The sequence below is a fragment of the Ruditapes philippinarum genome, unplaced genomic scaffold (genome assembly GCF_026571515.1).
Source record: "Ruditapes philippinarum isolate M1 unplaced genomic scaffold, ASM2657151v2 ctg631_1_1_1_1, whole genome shotgun sequence".
NCBI lineage: Eukaryota > Metazoa > Mollusca > Bivalvia > Venerida > Veneridae > Ruditapes > Ruditapes philippinarum.
In genome coordinates this window covers 118,402-138,722 of record NW_026853525.1, presented here as the reverse complement: position 1 = coordinate 138,722, position 20,321 = coordinate 118,402, and the positions used below count along the sequence as shown (strand labels likewise).

General features: G+C 30.8%; 1 protein-coding gene across 1 annotated transcript in view; it reads right to left on the bottom strand.

The window, feature by feature from the left end:
• Positions 1 to 5,518, bottom strand: part of LOC132737111 (protein PRRC2A-like) — a 43,276-nt gene extending 37,758 nt beyond the window's left edge. The window contains exon 1 of the mRNA XM_060724347.1: positions 5,319 to 5,518. The gene's annotated coding sequence lies outside the window, so the exon portion shown is untranslated. The remainder of the gene's footprint in view (positions 1 to 5,318) is intronic.
• Positions 5,519 to 20,321: the final 14,803 nt, after the last annotated feature.

Sequence of the window (20,321 nt, the reverse complement as noted above, 5' to 3'; positions counted from 1 at the left end):
TGGTTTATTTATATACAGTACTACTAACATACACATTTAGATATTCCTTTCACAATTGCTTGCACTTATTTTCAATTAAGATGTGGATTTTTAGAGGGATTATTCATCCATCTTCATATTTACTACCTTGGATGTAAAAGGGTGTCTTTGGGAGGGAGGGCATAGATCCGGTTACGTGACTATGGTTAACTCCAAATGCTCATTTTGTTTTCTGTTTGGTTTTAAATATTATTTTCGCTATACAAGGAGTCGTTGTACTATACAAAAGTGAAGTTCAAACGCGTGTACACTTCCCAATAGATAAGCGAACACCCCAATGCACATATCATACTTATGTTCAGCTTAACTACAAGTGGTCGTTAAAAAGTTTTAATGGTTTTTAATTTTTTTATTCAATTTATGTAAATAAGGCAACACAATCATTTCAATATTGATCAATGAATGTCTATTTTTTTTAATTTAAATCTATTTGCTTCTACTATTCAATTGTTGTTACAAATAAAAGTTGCATAATACATGCATTATACAGTTTCTGCGTCGATTTGCTGACAGATAATATGATATTCAAATATTTGTTTAGAAATTACGTTAGAACATACGTGATTACTCATATTACATTTCTGTTTTTCTTCATTACAAAAGGTTTATTCATGAATATAAAGGCTCGTAGTTTTGTCATTCCAATTCAGTATTATAAATATTTAATGTTCAAATGAACACGGCATAAAAAGTAAATATATTCTAATTTGCTATGCTTTTTCCCCTCACATGAATATTTCTATTTAGAAAGACGTCTCAAAGGATCTATGTCGAACAGATTTTTCTCATTTCTTACTAATAATTTGAAGGACATCTTATATCTACTACAAAACGATCAATTGAAATTTATAATATATGTAAAAAAATCAGTTTTATTCAATGTGTATTTATGTAAGAAAACTAAAAGAAGGGATGGTGAGATTTAAAACGTTAACAGATTTAAGTATAAAAAGCCGTATAATATTATGTAAAGCAGATGAAACAAAAAAGTATTATTTCAATATCAAGTTTGTACTTGTACTGTTTAATTTTGATCTTTAATATGTAAATAAAATAAATATAAACTAACTAAGAACATAAGCACAAATTAATTGATGAACATACTAAATTCAAATTTAGGTGTAGGTTTAAGTTAAACAAGCAAATTCGTTGAATTTATATCCCCCGACAAGTACTGGTTATTACTTGCACAACAAATGAAACCACAAGGCTTTATTTATATATTTATCATGGCGTATACAGTAATATTCTTTGTACATAATAAATATTCAGGGCAATAAAAGAGCCTTAATTAACTCGGTGTTAAATAGTTATATCTGGACATGGCCATGAGATGTTAATTGCCTTTTTGTATCCATAGTTCCCATAAAGTTTTGTTTTAATCAATACAGCAGTTGCAAAAAATAGCAATATTTCTCTATATGCATACTACATAACTAATCAAGGGCCATAACTCTGTAATGAAGGGTCTGGTCTGAACAAGGCAACAAATTATGCACATCTCCTCTTGGTATTGAAAGTCTCAATAAAGTTTCAGCCAGTAGTTGCAGAGAAGTAGCACGGAAACGATTATTGCTCTACATGCATACTGTATGACTAATCAAGGACCATAACTTTGAGTTAAAGTGTCTGACCGAAACAAGGCAAGGATATGCGCATCTCCTCTTGTTTGTGAAGGTTCCCATACAGTTGCGTTGAATTCCAGCCAGTAGTTGCATAGAAGCAGCGCATAAATGATTACTGACCTGAACAAGGCGACGATATGCGCATCTCCTCTTGGTATTGAAGGTTCTCATAAAGTTTCGTAGAATTCAAGCCAGTAGTCGCATAGAAGTAGCGCGGAAACGATTATTATTCTATATGCATACTGTATAACTAATCAAGGGCCATAACTCTATGTTTAAGTGTCTGACCGGAACAAGGCGACAATTTGCGCATCTACTCCTGGTATTAAAAGTTCCCATAAAGTTTCGGTGAATTTCAGCCAATAGTTGCAGGGAAGTAGTGCGGAAAAGATTTTTGCACTATATGCATACTGCATAACTAATCAAGGGCCATAACTCTGAGTTAAAGTGTCTGACTGGAACAAGCTAACGATATGCGCATCACCTCTTGATATTGATGATTCCCATAAAGATTCATTGAATTCCAGCCAGTAGTTGCAGAGAACAATACCCCACTCTCGATTCCATCGGCGAGGGATAATAATCAAAAGGATATACGAATATGAACCTACGTATCGATTTTGTCTGCTCTTTTAGCCGAAATGAAACAAACTTAACATTTTATTAATGGTATTATAATAAACTACTTGTACATATATAGATTTAAATGTTATAAATTGGAATGTTCCTGATTTTCCGTTTATCGGGCAATGTCAAATGCTTATATTCTCAAACAATGATGCTACATGCTGATTATTAAACAACGATTGTAGGGTCTAAACATTTTTACTCAGTTTAAACATGTTAGAGTTTGCAAATGTGACTGACTTATGATTTATGATAGATGTAAAATTATTTTATTATTTTTATAATATTTTTCGCTTGTAATAAAACAACTTTTGGAAATGGCGGTCGTGATAGAGACTAATATATATTTCCGTTTTATTATTGTATATAACGGAATTATGTTTGGTATGGTGCATTTTTTTTCAACCTTTAATAAATGTTCGTTTTAATGATTTAATCAAGTTTTTTGTTTAAACTAAATAATATCATCGCCATTTGAACTTATTATTCAGATCAAGACTGCTTGTATTTTTGAGCAATTCGTCTGAAATGGAGGCTACCAGTGGAAAAAACAGATGTTGATATACGGAAATTTTACTCAAACTTGTTACTAAGCAAAAATTAAATGAAAATGTGTAAGCTTGTTATATAAGATGTAATTTTATTTCTTAGATTGAGCTTTAAAATAGTATATTCATGAATGGCGTACACATTACACAACAAACAAACACATTTTCATCTAATACAGAATCATACAAATATCCTCTATATAATATTTTGTATTTATTCATACGTTCAATCGGACATTTCTATTTTAACTTAAATGCCATTGATTCGTGTATTTCGCCTTAGCCTTTTTGCTATAAATATACTTGTTGATTAAGAACAAATAAATACATCTGTCTTTTAAAAGATGACATATGAACAGATAAAATAGTAAAAATACGCTGAACCTACTATGTACATCTTGAATTCCTACTTAATACAATTTGACCGTCAAAGCAAATAATTGCCGCTGCTAACCAAATTAATATGCTTAATAATTGTTTACAATGATTTGATGTAAATCATGTTAAAAATGCTCTGTCAGCTTTATTTAGTACCGTTGTCATTGGCGAAAAACATAACATAATAAAACCTACATTATTATGTTAATAAGAATCACGCCGACGGTGTCGTAAATAGCAGCAATGTAGATGGTAAACAGAAAAAAAATCAAACGAATACATCATAATTTTGTCTACAAATGCCTTTTGTCCGTAATTGGCATAGCAGAGACGAAAATTGTAGGCCGTTCATTTAAAGTTTTGTATTACTATACTTAAAAACGAACCTATTTATACACCTCTTAATATTCTTTATTTATTAACTTTACAATATTAGACACGTTTTCACTTCAAATGTAAGGCTAATATGAAGTTCAGCGTGACATAATGAACACATAAAATAATGTCATTATGCAAAAAGGTTGGTCTTTATGAGAAAACTCGGCTGTTATGAATAAAGAGAATTTTGATTGGCTCTCCAGTTCGGCCATTATTAATCTGCTTATTTTTTTTTCATTTTGAATTGTTTGAAAGTAGGGACATCATTTAAAAAAGAATCCCATTTGCAATACCTCACAACAACAGAATAATACATTAGTTTTATGTTCACTAAGTGCTTAGCTTTTTAGATTATGTGTAGTTAATTAATAAAATTGTCAATAATTATTATTATAAGTGTTTTCATAGTGGCCTATACTGTCATATAAGCCTTTGGCCATTATGAAAACACTTAGTTATAAAGGTAAATTTATAATAACAATAAATTTCAACAATAAGATATGCACACCCAAGGCGAGTTTACCTCAATCTTGAAGGAATGAAATAACAGTCTTACATAAATGGCTTTACAAGTACGCAAAATAATAAATAATTCCCTTGGTACTGGACCACCTTCACATTAAACAATTTTACTTTTTTTTCATATGAATATGCAATTGTCGATTTTGAGTTGTGAATACACGTTAAAGATAACGATTCCACTTTGCCAGTTACAACTTGTATGTAATAGAAGAAAGTATTAAATGGGAAAAGACGAATCAGTCATGAGCGCACAAATAGTAAATTCAAAATAATCTTCAGGATCAGTTTAATTGAACATTTTCGTGTGTAGTTCTGGTATCGACTGAATACTTTTCTGTACGAAAAATTTGCTGTGGTCATAGTATTATTTTTACAATATGTTAAGCTCTTAAATTTGGTGTTTGAAAGTCATAGTCATGGAACTACATAATAAGGTTTAGAAGCATAGTCTATTATGTTTTTGTTAAGGGGGTGAGTTGTCATACACAAATTTACCTTTATGGAATTATTGTTATTTAAAAAAAGAGTTTAAATTTGATAACTATCTTTAAAAAAGTTAAATGTAACTGAAAATGACACTCTTAGAACCTGTTTAGTTCGTTTTAGAATAATTGTATATAATATACAATACTTCTGTCTTTGCCATACATACTTATTGTAAATATGGCCACACGCATTTTAACATATCGATAGCCATTACATTTTGAAACCTTGAAACCTTTGTTTTATATCGTCTTTTACTGTATACTGATTAAAAATATACATAAAAATGCATTGACTTCTTTATATAAGAAAAGACCCACTCCTCTAAATTAACAACATGCTTTTTGTAATTCGTTTGTTAAATACAATATATTTGTAGTATTTAATTTCATCCTAGGTTTGAACCGGAATAGTTTTGTCGCATGATTGATTTGATTTACTATACGACTTTATCATCCGACATAAGTCATAAATAGTTATGGCTATAATTCCTCTTTTACGTTAACGCTTGAATCAGTACATTGACACGAAGTCGAAAACGAATGTTTCAACATAAAAGTCGACACCGAATAACCACTGCAAAGAGACCTTATAAAAAAACATATGTCATTCCATAAAAATATGATGTCTGCTTAAAATGGTGCAAATTAAAATACTACATCATCAAATTGATACAGAAAGATGAATGATAGACGTATTACAATATATAACAACTTACGGTAAAGTGTGTTCTTTAATCCATCCAATGTGTCTGAATCAAGTTACCTAGAAATTGAACACAAAGATCATCTTTAAAATGTTTTCATTTTAAATGTTCATATGAAATCACAGTAGCATATCTGGTTACAAAAAATCAACAAAAATACTTTTAACAATCTTGTCCGCAATAAATTGCCTCTTTAATCTAAATAGTTTAAATCATCAGCTGACACGCTATTTTATTTTCGCTTCGATTGAAGACTTGCTTGTTAGCCAATGAAAATTCAACAGGTCAACCATAAGGCATGCAATACAAAATAGTCTATATATTGATATTTGAATAAAAAACAACATTTTTCAACCAATGTCATGTTTCTGTTTGTCTTGTTAAAACATTCAAAGAATGTTTGCATAAGGATGATTATAAAATCAATATATTTTGTTGATACTGTCAAACCATTGTTAAAGATGACCTCTGCATGAAGACCGCAACTAAAAACAAAACATTTTCTTAAATGATGTTTTTGAAATAAATACAAAAGTGAAAACTCCGAATAAAGATCACTCGTAAATAAAGGCCATGTCTGTTAATTCTTTTATACACTGGTTAAACTGTATACAAGAATGTGATAAAAATCTTCCTGTGAGAAACTTGATATAACGTCTTAAGCGTTTTGTCCGTCATATGTTTTCGTTGAACATATCTAAAATTTTAACAAATGTACATTAATTGTTAAAATGTATCAATCATGTAAATGTTTAGTTTTCGTTTTATTTGCTCCATATAACTGTCATCTAAATAAGGGAGGCTGAAAAAAGAACCTTGTTTTGCAGTACACGATCGTTTTAATGTATAGTTTGGTTTTAATTAAGACAATTACAGTGAACCTAATGAATATCTATATGAATAGAGAAAAACAGAATCCCTAAAGAAGGCCCAACACAACACAATTGAAAATGTTGCAGGCTCGGTTTGATTGAGCCTGCTCATGGACGGTACTGGAATGTGCAAGTTACCGTCCACGCCTCCTAGCACCGGCTTAAGCAGAATTCAACATTGAACACGAACATGGTGAAATTTTGAATTTAGAAACATCCGCAGATGTGTTCATACGGCGGTTATCATGGAACCTTCAATGTGACACAGTAGTGCCATTCCATGAAAAGCGACTAATGGTCCCCAAGTAAAAGAATGATATTGCCCTAAACGAGAAAACAATGGGCGGAGCTAAATAAAATGGAGTTTTGAAAGGGGATCTGAGGTTATGAAGCCTGCATTTCACAGATAAGACGTCAAAAGACAAATTAAAAAAGCAGGCAACATATCCTAAGGGTGATTATACAGTATTAAAGTCGGAATACTGGAACCACCCAAGATGAAAATGTCCAAATAGATGAAACTAAAAGTACCACATAACATTTATACACAACAACAATGTCGTGCTGAACGATCTTAAATGATCGAAAATATAACATCATTGATTAAATGTACGGGGAGACTTTTTACAGCCGACACACGGCACAAATAACACGGATGTGACAATAAAAAAGAGAAAAACAGAATCCCTAAAGATGGTCCAACACAACACAATTGAAAATGTTGCAGGCTCGGTTTGATTGAGCCTGTTCATGGACGGTACTGGAATGTGCAAGTTACCGTCCACGCCCGCTAGCACCGGCTTAAGCAGAATTCAACATTTAACACGACTATGGTGAAATTTTGAATTAAGAAACATCCGCAGATGTGTTCATACGGCGGTTATCATGGAACCTTCAAAGTGACACAGTAGTGCCATTCCATGAAAAGCGGCGTATGGTCACCAAGTAAAAGAATGCTATTGCCCTAAACGAGAAAACTATGGGCGGAACTAAATAAAATGAAATTTTGAAAGGGGATCTGAGGTTATGAAGCCTGCATATCACAGATAAGACGTCAAAAGAAACTCTCAGTGAGTCGTATATCTATTTATTTATTTGCATTGTTCTCAGCCAAACTATATGATCTAATGAAAGGAAATTACATAGTTTATTTTTAGGTCTAACTTTCATGCATTATTTCCTACGGCATAAATCAAAGCTTATCTGATATTGAAGCTCTAGCGACAACATCAAATTGTAGAAACTAATATATCTAAATACAATATATATATATATATATATATCCGTCATTCAAGTTTATGACTTGCTCTGGTCTAATATGCATGACTGCTATACAAATTTCACACAATTAAATGCTTTCAATGATACATGCAAGGCCAATAATGTATGTACTTTAAAGAAGTACTATTTGAAACAATGACGGAAAGCATTATTCGTCGAAGCGAGACTTTATTTATGAATTTCGTTGATAAATACAGCTTCATTTTTGTTGTTCTTTCATTTTTTTTTGTTTTTAATGAAGTTTGCTGAAAATAATCGTCACTACGTAAATACCAACTGGTATCATCATTGTCATCAGTATCAAAATCAAAAAAGCATCAACTTCATCTTCATCAAATTCTTTATTAGTAAACTCATCATCATTTTTATCATCATCTAAACTATTATCCTTTCACGAAAATCATGGTTTGTTTTTGTTCGATCATAAAATTTGAAGTAATAATCAAATCTCTCATCGTTATAATCATCGTTTGTCCCCTCATCAGATCGTCAAATTCATCCTAAAAATCTTCATAGTCATCGAAATCTTATTTTTATCACCTTATTGTTATAACTGCCGTTGCTATATGACATAAAGTATGATGTCATTTTAGTGCATTTTAGATATTAAGTGATAATACTGCTTCTGCTGCTGGTGATGATGATCATGGTGACGACTAATATGTGTTTCATGTTTTATATAAATGTCATGGCAATTGGCCAGTAAATTAAAAGGCATGGCAGTCAGTAGCCCAACACCCACCCTTTATACCCGAGCCGGAAGGCAGATCGATAGTTACGTTAATCTCCTCTAATATTTGTAAAAGCTGAACAAAATAATATACAGCAAGTATATATAATGTCACTCTATCTTATATCTTAATAGCTTCACACACACACACACACGCACGCACGCACGCACGCACGCACGCACACACACACACACACACAACAACACACAGACACCGAAAATTGGTACATGTCAACAAGTTTCAAGGTTGATAAACATCCATATCTTATAACGAATTGTTTACGTCTCCTGCGTTTGTACCTGAAAGATGATATTGAAGGTCGTTAATAAAAATATATTTGCATACCTTTGCCTCCAAATGTTGAGATTGTACCTGAAAGATGATATTGTAGGTCGGTTATAAACTTATGTGTGTATTCCTTTCCTTTGACACAATTAACGCTTGCTTCACTCTTAAATGAATCTGATAGCGGTGAGACTATGTTTAAATTGAGAAACAGTTTCATTGTGTAATTTTGAATGTAACGCTTTACTGCGGAATTACAAGTCTTGAATGAAAATACAAGCACATAAAATATTAACACACATACGCACACACACACTCACACATATATGTATATCAGCTTTACACATTTTTTATGTTGTTTTCCTTTGTTGCAACCCATGTTTACCTGTTTTTCTTTTTGGAGAAGGCTTTAAAGGCACCTGATCCTTTACCAGATCTAACCAAAATAATAAACTAACACACTTGGGACATCGCTTTACTTCACTAGTTAATAATTTTTGTAGGAAAAACAAAACATTACTGATACCATTGAAAGTTTCGAAATTATAATACAGCAAACTACTTTAACTACTATTTCTGCAATTCAGCAGTAAAATGACTTTTGCCCGCCACAACAATTGAAAACCTCGCGACATCTCGTAAACCGCTCAAATTTAATCAAAACAAGCCAAGATACGCTCTGTGTAGGTCTTTTTCCCAGTGATGGTATTTCAAAGAATCGAAATATGTTATATTTAAGGTCATCTTAGAAACATAAGCATGTCTTCATAATTAAGCATCTGTTATGATTATTATAAATAAAGTGCCGTCCATAGGATGTAAAAGTGCTTCTCGTTATTTTGTTTGTCGGGAGGAAGATAATAAAATTACCTTTTCTGGGTAGGGTATTTTTTCGGTAAAATAACTTTCCATAGGATGTCAATAAAGTACCAAATCATAAAGAGGGGTGAAAATGCTAATCCAAAGGGACTAATATGAAGGAAAATAGCCTTCCCTTGGTTGATGGTAATTTAATATAAATGATAAATGGCAGGAGTATGCTAATTGCAATAATGATAATGATAGGGATATTAGCAGAATGATGGTGATTGCAATGATGATGATGATGATGATGACGAAGATAGGAAACATTTTACCTCAAAAGGTGATGGTAAAAGTCTTAAAAATTTGAATAATTATGTTGAAGATAATGATGATTAGCAGAAGTATTTGATTGCAATGATGATAATGATGTCGATGATAGTGATGATGAGAAGAAATATTTTGATTGTGACAATGATTATGTTGATGGTGGTGATGTTAGGTAGAACTCTGTTGATTGCAATGCTGATAGTTATGGTTGTGATGAACATTTTTCGGTTCATGATGTACAATGATTTGGTCATATTAATGGTAGAAATAATTTGGTTGTTAAAAATTATGTTTATAATACTGAACGAAAAGTATTTTGATAGTGTCATAGTAGATAGTTCGTTAATGTTAAATGTACATATAATTTTTATCTTTGTCAGTAGAACTCCTAAATGATACATGCTTGTTTACATATATTCACACGTTTACATTTATTCCATCCAAAGCGGGCCGTGATTGTTTCATGTATGCAGCTCTAGAGACACCCTGCTGCTTCAACTCATAATGTTTACAGTGGTCTTAATTATTGTAAAATATCAAGCTGTAAGTAATAGTGGTTATCATCATGTTGTTGATCAATCTTTATAGTTGAATTAGAAATACTTAAATGACGATGATGATACTTTGATGATGATGATGATGATGATGATGATAGTATGATAAGATGTAGATGATTGTTTTCATACTGTTGCTTTTCCTAAAAATGATTGACCTTTTAATAACCGAAATATGTTCTTGTCATATTGCTGATGTTTCTGATCAGAGCAGAAGTATGTTGATTGCATTGATGAGAAGAAGCATATTGATTGATGAGGTGACGATTATGATGATATGATTATATCCAGTGTATGCTTTAAAATAAGAAAGAAAGCTTTTGAAATATAGGGGCATTAAATCAACCACAGTAAAACATGAACTGAAAAAAAAATCAGACTCTTTCTAAATGCATATACATATATAATATGAAGTTTTCTAATCAATAAAATCTATATAAGGGATCTTGGATGGGTATATTACTATCTGACGTATCTTTTTTACGTAAATATATATGTATGTATACTTGAGGTGGTTATTACATATTCTTAAACCAAAATTACCTTCATGTAGATGCACTTAGGAATGTAAATTTACATATCAGGAATAATCGAGGATAAAACGTTTTCATATTTTTGCTATAAGAAGAAAGAATATTGACTGATACCTCTAGCAAGTTATATAAAAATATAAATAGCTTTCAGAAACATGTATCATGCATTATTCATGACCAAATAAATAAATAAATACATAAATAAATCAATTAATTAATTAAATAAATAAATTAATAAATAAATAAATAAAACAAAAGACAACAATAAAAACCCGATGTGTAACTTAGATATTTGAAATGATTGAGAGTGAATAGCTGGAAAAAAAAGCATGTTCAATATACAAAAGCAATATTTTATTCAGAACGTAGAGAAAAAATAACAAAAGATATTAATGAACAAGGATGCAAAAAGTTATCAACTTCAATGACATCATGAAAGTTTCATATTTATGTCAACAAAACTTTGCTCAGTTATTGCAAACCCATTAACAAAGATGAACGGTTTTCCTTATACATGTACTGTGACAATACAAAACACACACCTGAAAGATAAGATTGTTATTTACCAAAAGGGAAATACCCTTAAACTTAAAATGCGCATTATTCAAGTCAGTGGGTGAACGGTTTATATTTTGACCTGGTAGTTATTTGCTATAAATAAACATACCGATTTGCTAACAGTATTATATAAAATCCTTTTCTAAACTGCCTAAAGATCATCTTGCATTAAATATGTCAGTGATTTTTTAAAAATTATTTTCACATTATAAATCTTTAAGACCCTTGTGAGAAACATTTTGACAGTTTTATGGGCCCCTTAACTGGGTATATTCATCAACATTTTACAAAAGCTGATCCTAATGAATGTATATCTTCCTTAAAACATTGTAAAATTAACTTAATTGTTAAATCAAAATCTTGAATTTGGACATTGTCGGATACCTACGGTCGATAAACACAACATAACTGATACATGTTAATAGTTCGGCCATGGATAATCGACGATGGAAACCGGATGCCTTACTAAAATATTGCAAAACCGAAATAGAGCATCACTAATGTTATTTGATTATGAATAAAGTCATAGCTTATTTATATTGTAGACTAACTAACTACATCTTTATTTGTACTTTTCAAATAAAAATATGTATATAAAGGCCTTTGCAGTTTTTATATACTGAGAATGAGTATAAGAACTGGCGTTTATGAGAAATTTTATTACTTTGCATGATATAAAATTAACAGTTTTTGAGTATTATTTTAAACGTCTAATATAGCTGGATAATATGAAGCTTAAACATAAATGAGGCATTTAAAGAGCAAACTTATCCACTAGTTCATGTCTAAGACTGAAAATGATACAAGACATACAATTGCCTGGCTTTAAAACTTTCATAATCTGTAAACTTTCTTTAAATAACCAAGAACATATCTCCGAAATTCACCAGATAACACATATAACATATTTTTCGATAATTCTCCATTGGCATATTTTTACAACTTGCGATATTTGTTCGGTCTATTTGCCAGCACGACGTTGAATCAACGTAACTGGAAAGTAATGTGAAAATGCTAGAAGCTGACGATGGTTCAGTTGTGCGTCAAACAGCCTGCATCTAACCTTTCCGTTTCACATTCCAGTTAAAGTAACGTCCTTTATTTTTGGATACAAAGATATCATATCTTAAAGGATATGAGATGACGTTGTAAGAACATGATCTTATTTTGTCGTTGATCGATTTTACTGGTCTGTTGGCGTATGTAGTACATATTGGAATAAAAATTAAAGCTCGGTATTGTTTTATTTGAGCGTTATGAAGCCCTGACTTTCCAGAAACACGTTTTAGTTCTATGATCGTCTTTAATAAGACGGGTTATCTTTTGGTACTTGAATATGACGTAATAATATATCAGATGTTTGATTTTCTGCTCTGTACCGGAAACTTTTTCACAGGCAACTAATTGTCGATTTATTATGACTGAATTGCAAGTGGCATATGTTGCTATAGCTGGGAACAACCACCTTTCCTGAAAACTTATTCCTTGTTCTCGATCCATAAGTTATTCCAAATTGTATACGTTAATGATAACAAAGCTGTGCTACTTTGAGACATTCTGAACAATATCGGTTTTATTTTGCACGTGAAAAATTTGACTGTCTCAGTTGTACTTTTGATTTATTTCAATCGTTTTCTGTGTTAAAACAATGAATGTAAGTATGTTTTGGCAATCATTGATCGAAGACTTTTGAATACTAGTATTCAATAACCTTTTTGTCGATAATTATCGGATTTCGGAGGTAACTATTTGGATTTTAATGTACTAGGCACTTCTCAAAACGTCTTGCATAACATTTGTCTTACTATCATTATGCCAGAATGTAACAATTTTAGGTTCAAAATGAAGATTATACTGTAAAGTTGAAGCGTGATAAAATACATTTGTATATTTTTTTAAATACGTTTACTATATTTAGCAAAACTTACAATTTTGCCCAGTACAATTATCAGCATGTCAGCACCAATCACTGCAGGACTTTACACATGGAAATAGATTTAATGGAAATTTATGTATTCATCAAATTATAAAACTTTAACAAAAGTTAACAATTAACACGTGATTATTCAACTTGTTGTATGTAATTTAAAGAAAAAAAGTCAGTTTAATAAACCTAAAAATAGTTGCCCGAAAAATCGAAAATTGCGATAGCAGTTCTGTCATTCTTACCGATTAAAGTATAAGTAACTAAAATATCATTAAACTCGATGCGTAAATCGCAAAATCTAGTTTAGTGATATTTTTCAAATAAAAAGAGCGACATACATTTGAAATTTTAATTCCTGTAATAGTTTTCTATTTTTACTTTAGACGACCTATATATGGCAATGTTTCAAATCCGGTTTCAAGGCTATCAAATGTTTGATCATGCGCATATAGAGTGGTACGTGAATGTTAACATAATTTTGTCCGCCATTCTCTTTGTTAAGCGCAAAATGATAATGAAATATAATATTGTTTTCCTTTAAGCTTTTGACTCTACATATGGCGTGATGTAAATGAAGTAATCAGATATCAAGAATAGAAATCATATGTGAATAATATACCTGCTTGAAACTTGGTCTTAAATATTTTTGTAGAATTATTAATGTTACAAATGGAAAACATACAGAGATAGTGACACTATTTTGTCATTAAAAAATTTGAATGGTTAAGTTGACCGCAAAGTTAACAAATTACTTGGTTCTATGTCATATGCAGTTAGATTGTACTGGCAGATAAATATTTCATGTGCAAGTATGTGACAGGATTTTATTTTTGGTTTTGTTTTTGATGGACTTTGAGACACTTTTGAGGAAGACCTCGCTATTGATTAAAATAATGCACAAAAAAACAACCTCATAGCTTTGTGACATGTATGAATCCAATGTCTCTGACGGGATTCGAACCCTCAGCAGTGATAATCATGACATTTAAGTTGGCGACCTTAACCACTCGACAACAGAAGCCCGCAACTAATATAAAAATTGCATATTTTTACAGCTTACTGTTTATGAGATATAAGTCCTGTTTTCCCTTAAAATTCCGTTTTACAACTCATATTGTAAGTGTTGTCTACAAATATGAGGAAAATTGCATAAATAACCAAGAATTATTCAGTTATAACAATACTACAGCAAAATTCATTTTTGACAATATAAATGCAATGCCATTAAGAGGTCAACATATCCAGAATGTTACCACAATGGCAATAACTTCATTTCTGAGCTAATGGCGAGACATGGCTGAAAATTGCTTTAATTAAAGGTTTTTTTATCACGGCTTATACAAAACAGAAGGGAATTAAGACCTCGTGCTGGGGAATCAGTCATACATCCGTAAATAAACAGATGTGCATTTCATGTGCCGACATGGTGATTATATACATCCCTTGGTGTAAACTTTAAAAATACATTTCATGAGATAAAAGCATTCATCACATGCAGTTTAAACATTCATGAATATTACATAATATGAAAGGTCAAAATTAATACAATGATAAAAGCTGTAGACATTTATAAAAGCGTATTTTGGCTACCGATCCGGTATTTTTCCTTAAAAAGGCCATTCGTCAATTATGTGGCTGGTCATTCTCTTTAAATCACCACTTCGTGATTCAAAATTAAGCCCTTTAAGGACATGACATGACTGGTATATGTCCGGAGTCATAGATGATATTAGACATTATTATCATAGTATCCTATTTTATTTACGTCATGGTGCAGAAAATTCCCGGCTAATAGTTAAACTTTCATTTCAGTCGACTTTCTATTGATTGATAATAAATGTATTTGTCCTATTTTGTGTAACTTTCATTTTTGTGGACTTTATATTGATTGATTATAAATGTATTTGTCCGATTTTGTGTACCTTTCATTTCTGTCGACTTTATATTGATTGATAATAGCTTGTCCGGTTTTGGGTTAAGAGTTTTCTTAAAACCCATATAGTCAGGTACAGTTTAACAATTAAACTGACTCAGCGCTAAGATCGGGGATTAATACACTCTAGATTCGTGGATGTTTTTTCGTGTTTTACGATTTATTTTATGTACTTGCTTTGATTGATAGTTCGTGTTAGCAGATATTTTATTTATTAATTTAAAATTTTAATTCAAACTTCAATGTGTCTCAAGTCTTATGGAATAATATTTTCTTATATTTGACTACACGTAATTGTCATCATTTTGGTTTGGTAAAGCACAGTTTATGGATATGTTAAAGCGCATCCATTTTTATTGCGATCCAACAACTTCCTGATAAGATTTTAGGCTATATTAAAACAACAATTTTGTCTTTTGAGAAACAGTTGTCTTTTTTACAGAAACAAATCGGCAAGACAAGAATTTAAACATTTTGAAAATGACAAAAAATTCCTGATCTTTATGAATAAAATAAATTGATGTTTTTGTTTGAATTTTATTATCTCTATTATTGGACCACTATTATATTTTCGTGAACTAAAAAGTTTCCACGTCATTGCTTTGATTTTCATTTTGTTTCTCTGACTACCCTTCGTCTCGGAATATCCAGAAGATATGACATTTTTTGTTCGTTTATAACATATTGTCAATAAAATGCTGCAGTAGAAAAAAGTACTTGCAAATAAAATGAAAAAAGTATGCAATAAATATTTCAGGTGAAATTATTCTACCTAAATATTTCAATGAATTAAGATTAAAGATTAAATATTTAAATACATCTGCTTCAATAACATCATATCTGATCACGGTTTTAATTTAAAGTTGAGGTATGGTATATGTGAAATTTATTTTGAAGTGAATAATATTGCGTTTTATCACGAAAATATCTAATGTACAAATAAACATATAATCATATATCATACAATAAAGTTACGCAAGGGCAATTTTCTCAATTAATTTTGACAATTTATGCGCAAATGCATTATATATAAGTGATTTCGCACATAAAACCCCAAAAACATTTGTAAATGTTACTGTTTCATTGATATAATTTTACTTTTATATGTTCCGCTACATCAATTTTAACTATCTTTGAATTTGTAAACTAAAATGATATTTTGTCAGTAACATCTTCCTTGAAGTCAATGAGAAATATAACAAGATCTTTGCCAAACGTTTTATTCATCATGAATGCAGTTATTTGTTACTTTTTGAAATACCATAGTACATTTAACTATTAAATAAAAGCATTAAAATTTTATATATACCAAATGATATAAGGTAAATTTATTAGTCACTTAAGTGGCATGACAGTTTCGCGTAAACGTCGGTACCGTCTTTTGTCTAAGGTTCTGAATGACCGGGTCACGTGAATCAGTGGGCGGAGCAATCTTCTCTCTTCTCTGGCGTAATGTCAATTAGAAATCAATCTAGACAAATGAGTAAACATGACTCGGTTTATGTTCCGGTACGTTAATAATAATTTTATAGAAGGTTTTTATCCTTATTTCTTTATAGGTTGTGTGCAAAGTCAATGTGGGAGGGAGCATTCAGAGAAAAACACTTCTCCCTTTTTCAGGCCTAAACCAGGCAATAAATCTACAAAGTTTTTAACAATAATCTTAAGGACTATAGCCATTCTTCATTGTTCTTTGGTCGCCACATGATTGTTTGATCTCTTACTATTTCTTGTAATAAAATTTTAATATACCTTCGAGTCGACGGATTTTCTGCAAAAAATTGTCCGAATGGGAGCATTCAGCATGTGCGCGATGACGTAGTATCATACCATTGATGATATATCTCATGAAATATCAATATGAGTAACCATCTTAGCAGTAAGGTAGATGGATAGATAAATACTTTAATCTCCTCCAATATTTGAAAAGCTGAACAAACAATAACAAGTATATACGATGTAACAATAGAGAAGTTCGTGTCATCTAAAAATATAAGTTGTAAATAGCATACTTTGAGTTACTGTAGAGCATTAAAGGCTAATTATTACTCACACATGTTATCATTTTTTATTATCAAAAATGTTTATTTTTGGTAACGTTTTACAAATTTCCCAAAGATACTCATTTATGTGCATGCACTATTTGTTTGCACCTTCTGTTTTGTTGACAACTGTTATAAATATAGTTAATTTAAGTGTTCTGTATAAATGTCAAAATACCAGTGTGTTTAAATTTTGCTACCTTTATGTTGCATAAATGCATGTTCAATACTTTTTTCAGTTGTAAAACATCTAACGTTATCTTGAGTCATTATTTAAACATAATTAATTACAGTTTGACATAGAATTTTCTGAAAGACTTAAAACAAAACAATTATAAATTTCTGAGGCTAGTCCTAGACGAAACGAAATTCTAGACACTACTCGTTGGTGATTTATATAGTTATATAGTTAACTAAATTAAATTCAATACTCGTCCATTATTCGAAAAATTAGACCAATTGACAGAAAACTTAAACTTGTAACAAGTAACTTATTATATGTTAAGCAACGTCACTCGACATTACATTGTTAGTTTATATATGATTTCAAATAGTACATGATATAAAAATACAACTTATGCCTTAATAATCAACCATTCCTTTATAATTTTTTCACTTACTATAATTTTATATGTTTGAGCATATGTAGGATAAAAATGATAAAAATATCTGAATTTGAACACAATTTTATGCTTTTACATTTAACATGTATGAATCAATGTGTCGTTATAACTGCGTTATTTAGCAATAATGACTGTATGGATAAATGATTAAATAATTCGTCATAAATCAGGAAACGTGTTCAGATCAAAATATACATAATAGAAATCAAACAACATTAATTGAAAGTAAAAGTAGCAAAAAGAGCGTCAATTTGTCCCTTCACTACAACGTGAAAATTGATAAACCAGTCGCCAAGGTGGAAACGCAATTTTCTAGCACTCGCGCATGCTATGTTTAAGAGCATGTCCATTTGAATATCTCTTGCTAAATAAAAGTAAAGGAATATTAAGATACAAATGTCCACATTTCTTATTATGATATTATCATGTATGAAACATTTATTATTCCCCGGATTTATAATTCAATAAAAAGAATTTCAGGCACTCAATTTCCTTTATACGTCTTTTCGATACAAATATGTCATGTATGTTTTACTATTGTATAGTAATGTTTAAAGGGTGAATAAATGATGATTAAATTTATAGATATTCTACTTTTATTAGTTCTCTTACTATTTAAAACTACATTTATTATTATGATTATCTCAAAATGAAACTTCTTGAATCCGTTGAACATTAATTTTGTTATAATGATCTAAATTTGTATGTAATTCTAATTTATAAATTATAACCTATACATAAGATGTAAAGGTATAATTATTTTCATATATTTATTCCTAATTTTCAACACACATTTTATATTATACATTGTAATAAAGTTTATACAAAAACAATCCCTGTTTGTATCTCTTCATTTAAAATGTGTTTAACACCAAAACATTGTTGTACGATGGCATAAATGTGACATTATTTTGCAAATTTATTTTGTTTTTGATACTTTTTTGTTTTTGTTTTAATGCTTTTTTTTCGTTTTTCGTACGACTCAAATATGTAATGTTGAAAACTCACCCTGTGACTGACCTGTTTTCTATTCCACATATCGAGTTATTCTGCACAACTGGGGCAGCGGAAATTCACATACACTTTTTACAAATGTTCAATTATGATATTTATATGGGATTCCTACCCCGTGCAGGTGTATGTTTGTGTACTGTTAATGTTTGTCAATCTCTGGTATAGGAATTTACCTTCAAAGCGGTTTACACTCTATAGATTAAAAAAACTTGGGTAAACGTGCATTTGTTTATCTAAATACAGATAATACTGATAATAAATCCACAATGGGTATTTGAGTATAACCGAAGCGGTTGACTCTAGTGGGGTAATATGTACAAAGGCACCGATGCTGATTGACAACAATTAACGGCCTCTGTCGTTAGAATGACATGCGTATATAAATTGATTCTCTGAATCACATATTTAAAAAACGCCAATATAATAGTTATGTTTACTCGAATTGAGATTGATGATTTCATGTCTTCTTATGAGTTTTATTTGAAAACAACACTAATTTGAAGGAACGTAAAAAAAACAACAATTTATGTCCCATTTTTTCGGTTTAAAGGGATAGTCAGGCAAATTTATGACAAAAATACTGAAACGATTTTATTTACTCCATGTACTCAATTCACGCTAAAATGACATGTTTTAAGTCCTAACATGAATTTCTGTATATTTCTAATGTTCGTGAAGTTGGCAGCCTAGCAGACTGAAGTTGGCAGCCTAACAGCCTGGCAGCCTAGCAATTTAGCGAAAACTAAAAATAGTACACACATGAAAACCAACGTCGGAAATACATAAGTAGCACTTCTTTAGATCATTCCACGCCTTTGTTAATATCATGATCTTTATTTTTTTAAATGTTGAACTTTATCTGAACATTCTCTTTTCATTCTGACGCTTCAAAATTTGTGAAGTAAGCAGCCTAGCAGGATGGTACAAACATATAAACCGTCGGAAATGAATCGGTAGCACATACTTAGACCATTCCACGTCTTATTTCAGTATCGCGTACTTTATTTTTTTTTAAATATTGAACTTTTTTTTTGAAACTTCGAAATTTGTGAAGTTAGCAGCTTAGCAGTCTGGTAGCATAGAAGCCTTAAGAAATAATACAAACATGAAAACTGTCGGATATGAATCGGTAGCACATAGTTAGACCATTCCACGTCTTCTTTCAGTATCGCGATCTTTAATTTTTTAATTATTGAACTTTGTTTTTTTTGTTTGTTTGTTTTTTTTTTGTTTTTTTTTGACACTTTGAAATTTGTGAAGTTATAGCCTAGCAGCCTAACTAAGACCATTCCATGTCTTTTTTCAGTATCGTGATCTTTTTTTTTTTAAATATTGAACTTATTTTGACACTTCGATATTTGTGAAGTTAGCAGCCTAGCAGCCTGACAGCCTAGCAGGCTAGTAGCCTGACAGCCTAGCAGCCTTAAGAAAACTAAGGATAATACAAACATGAAAACCGTCGGAGATGAATTGGTAGCACATACTTAGACCATTTCACGTTTTATGTCAGTATCGCGGTCTTTATTGTTTT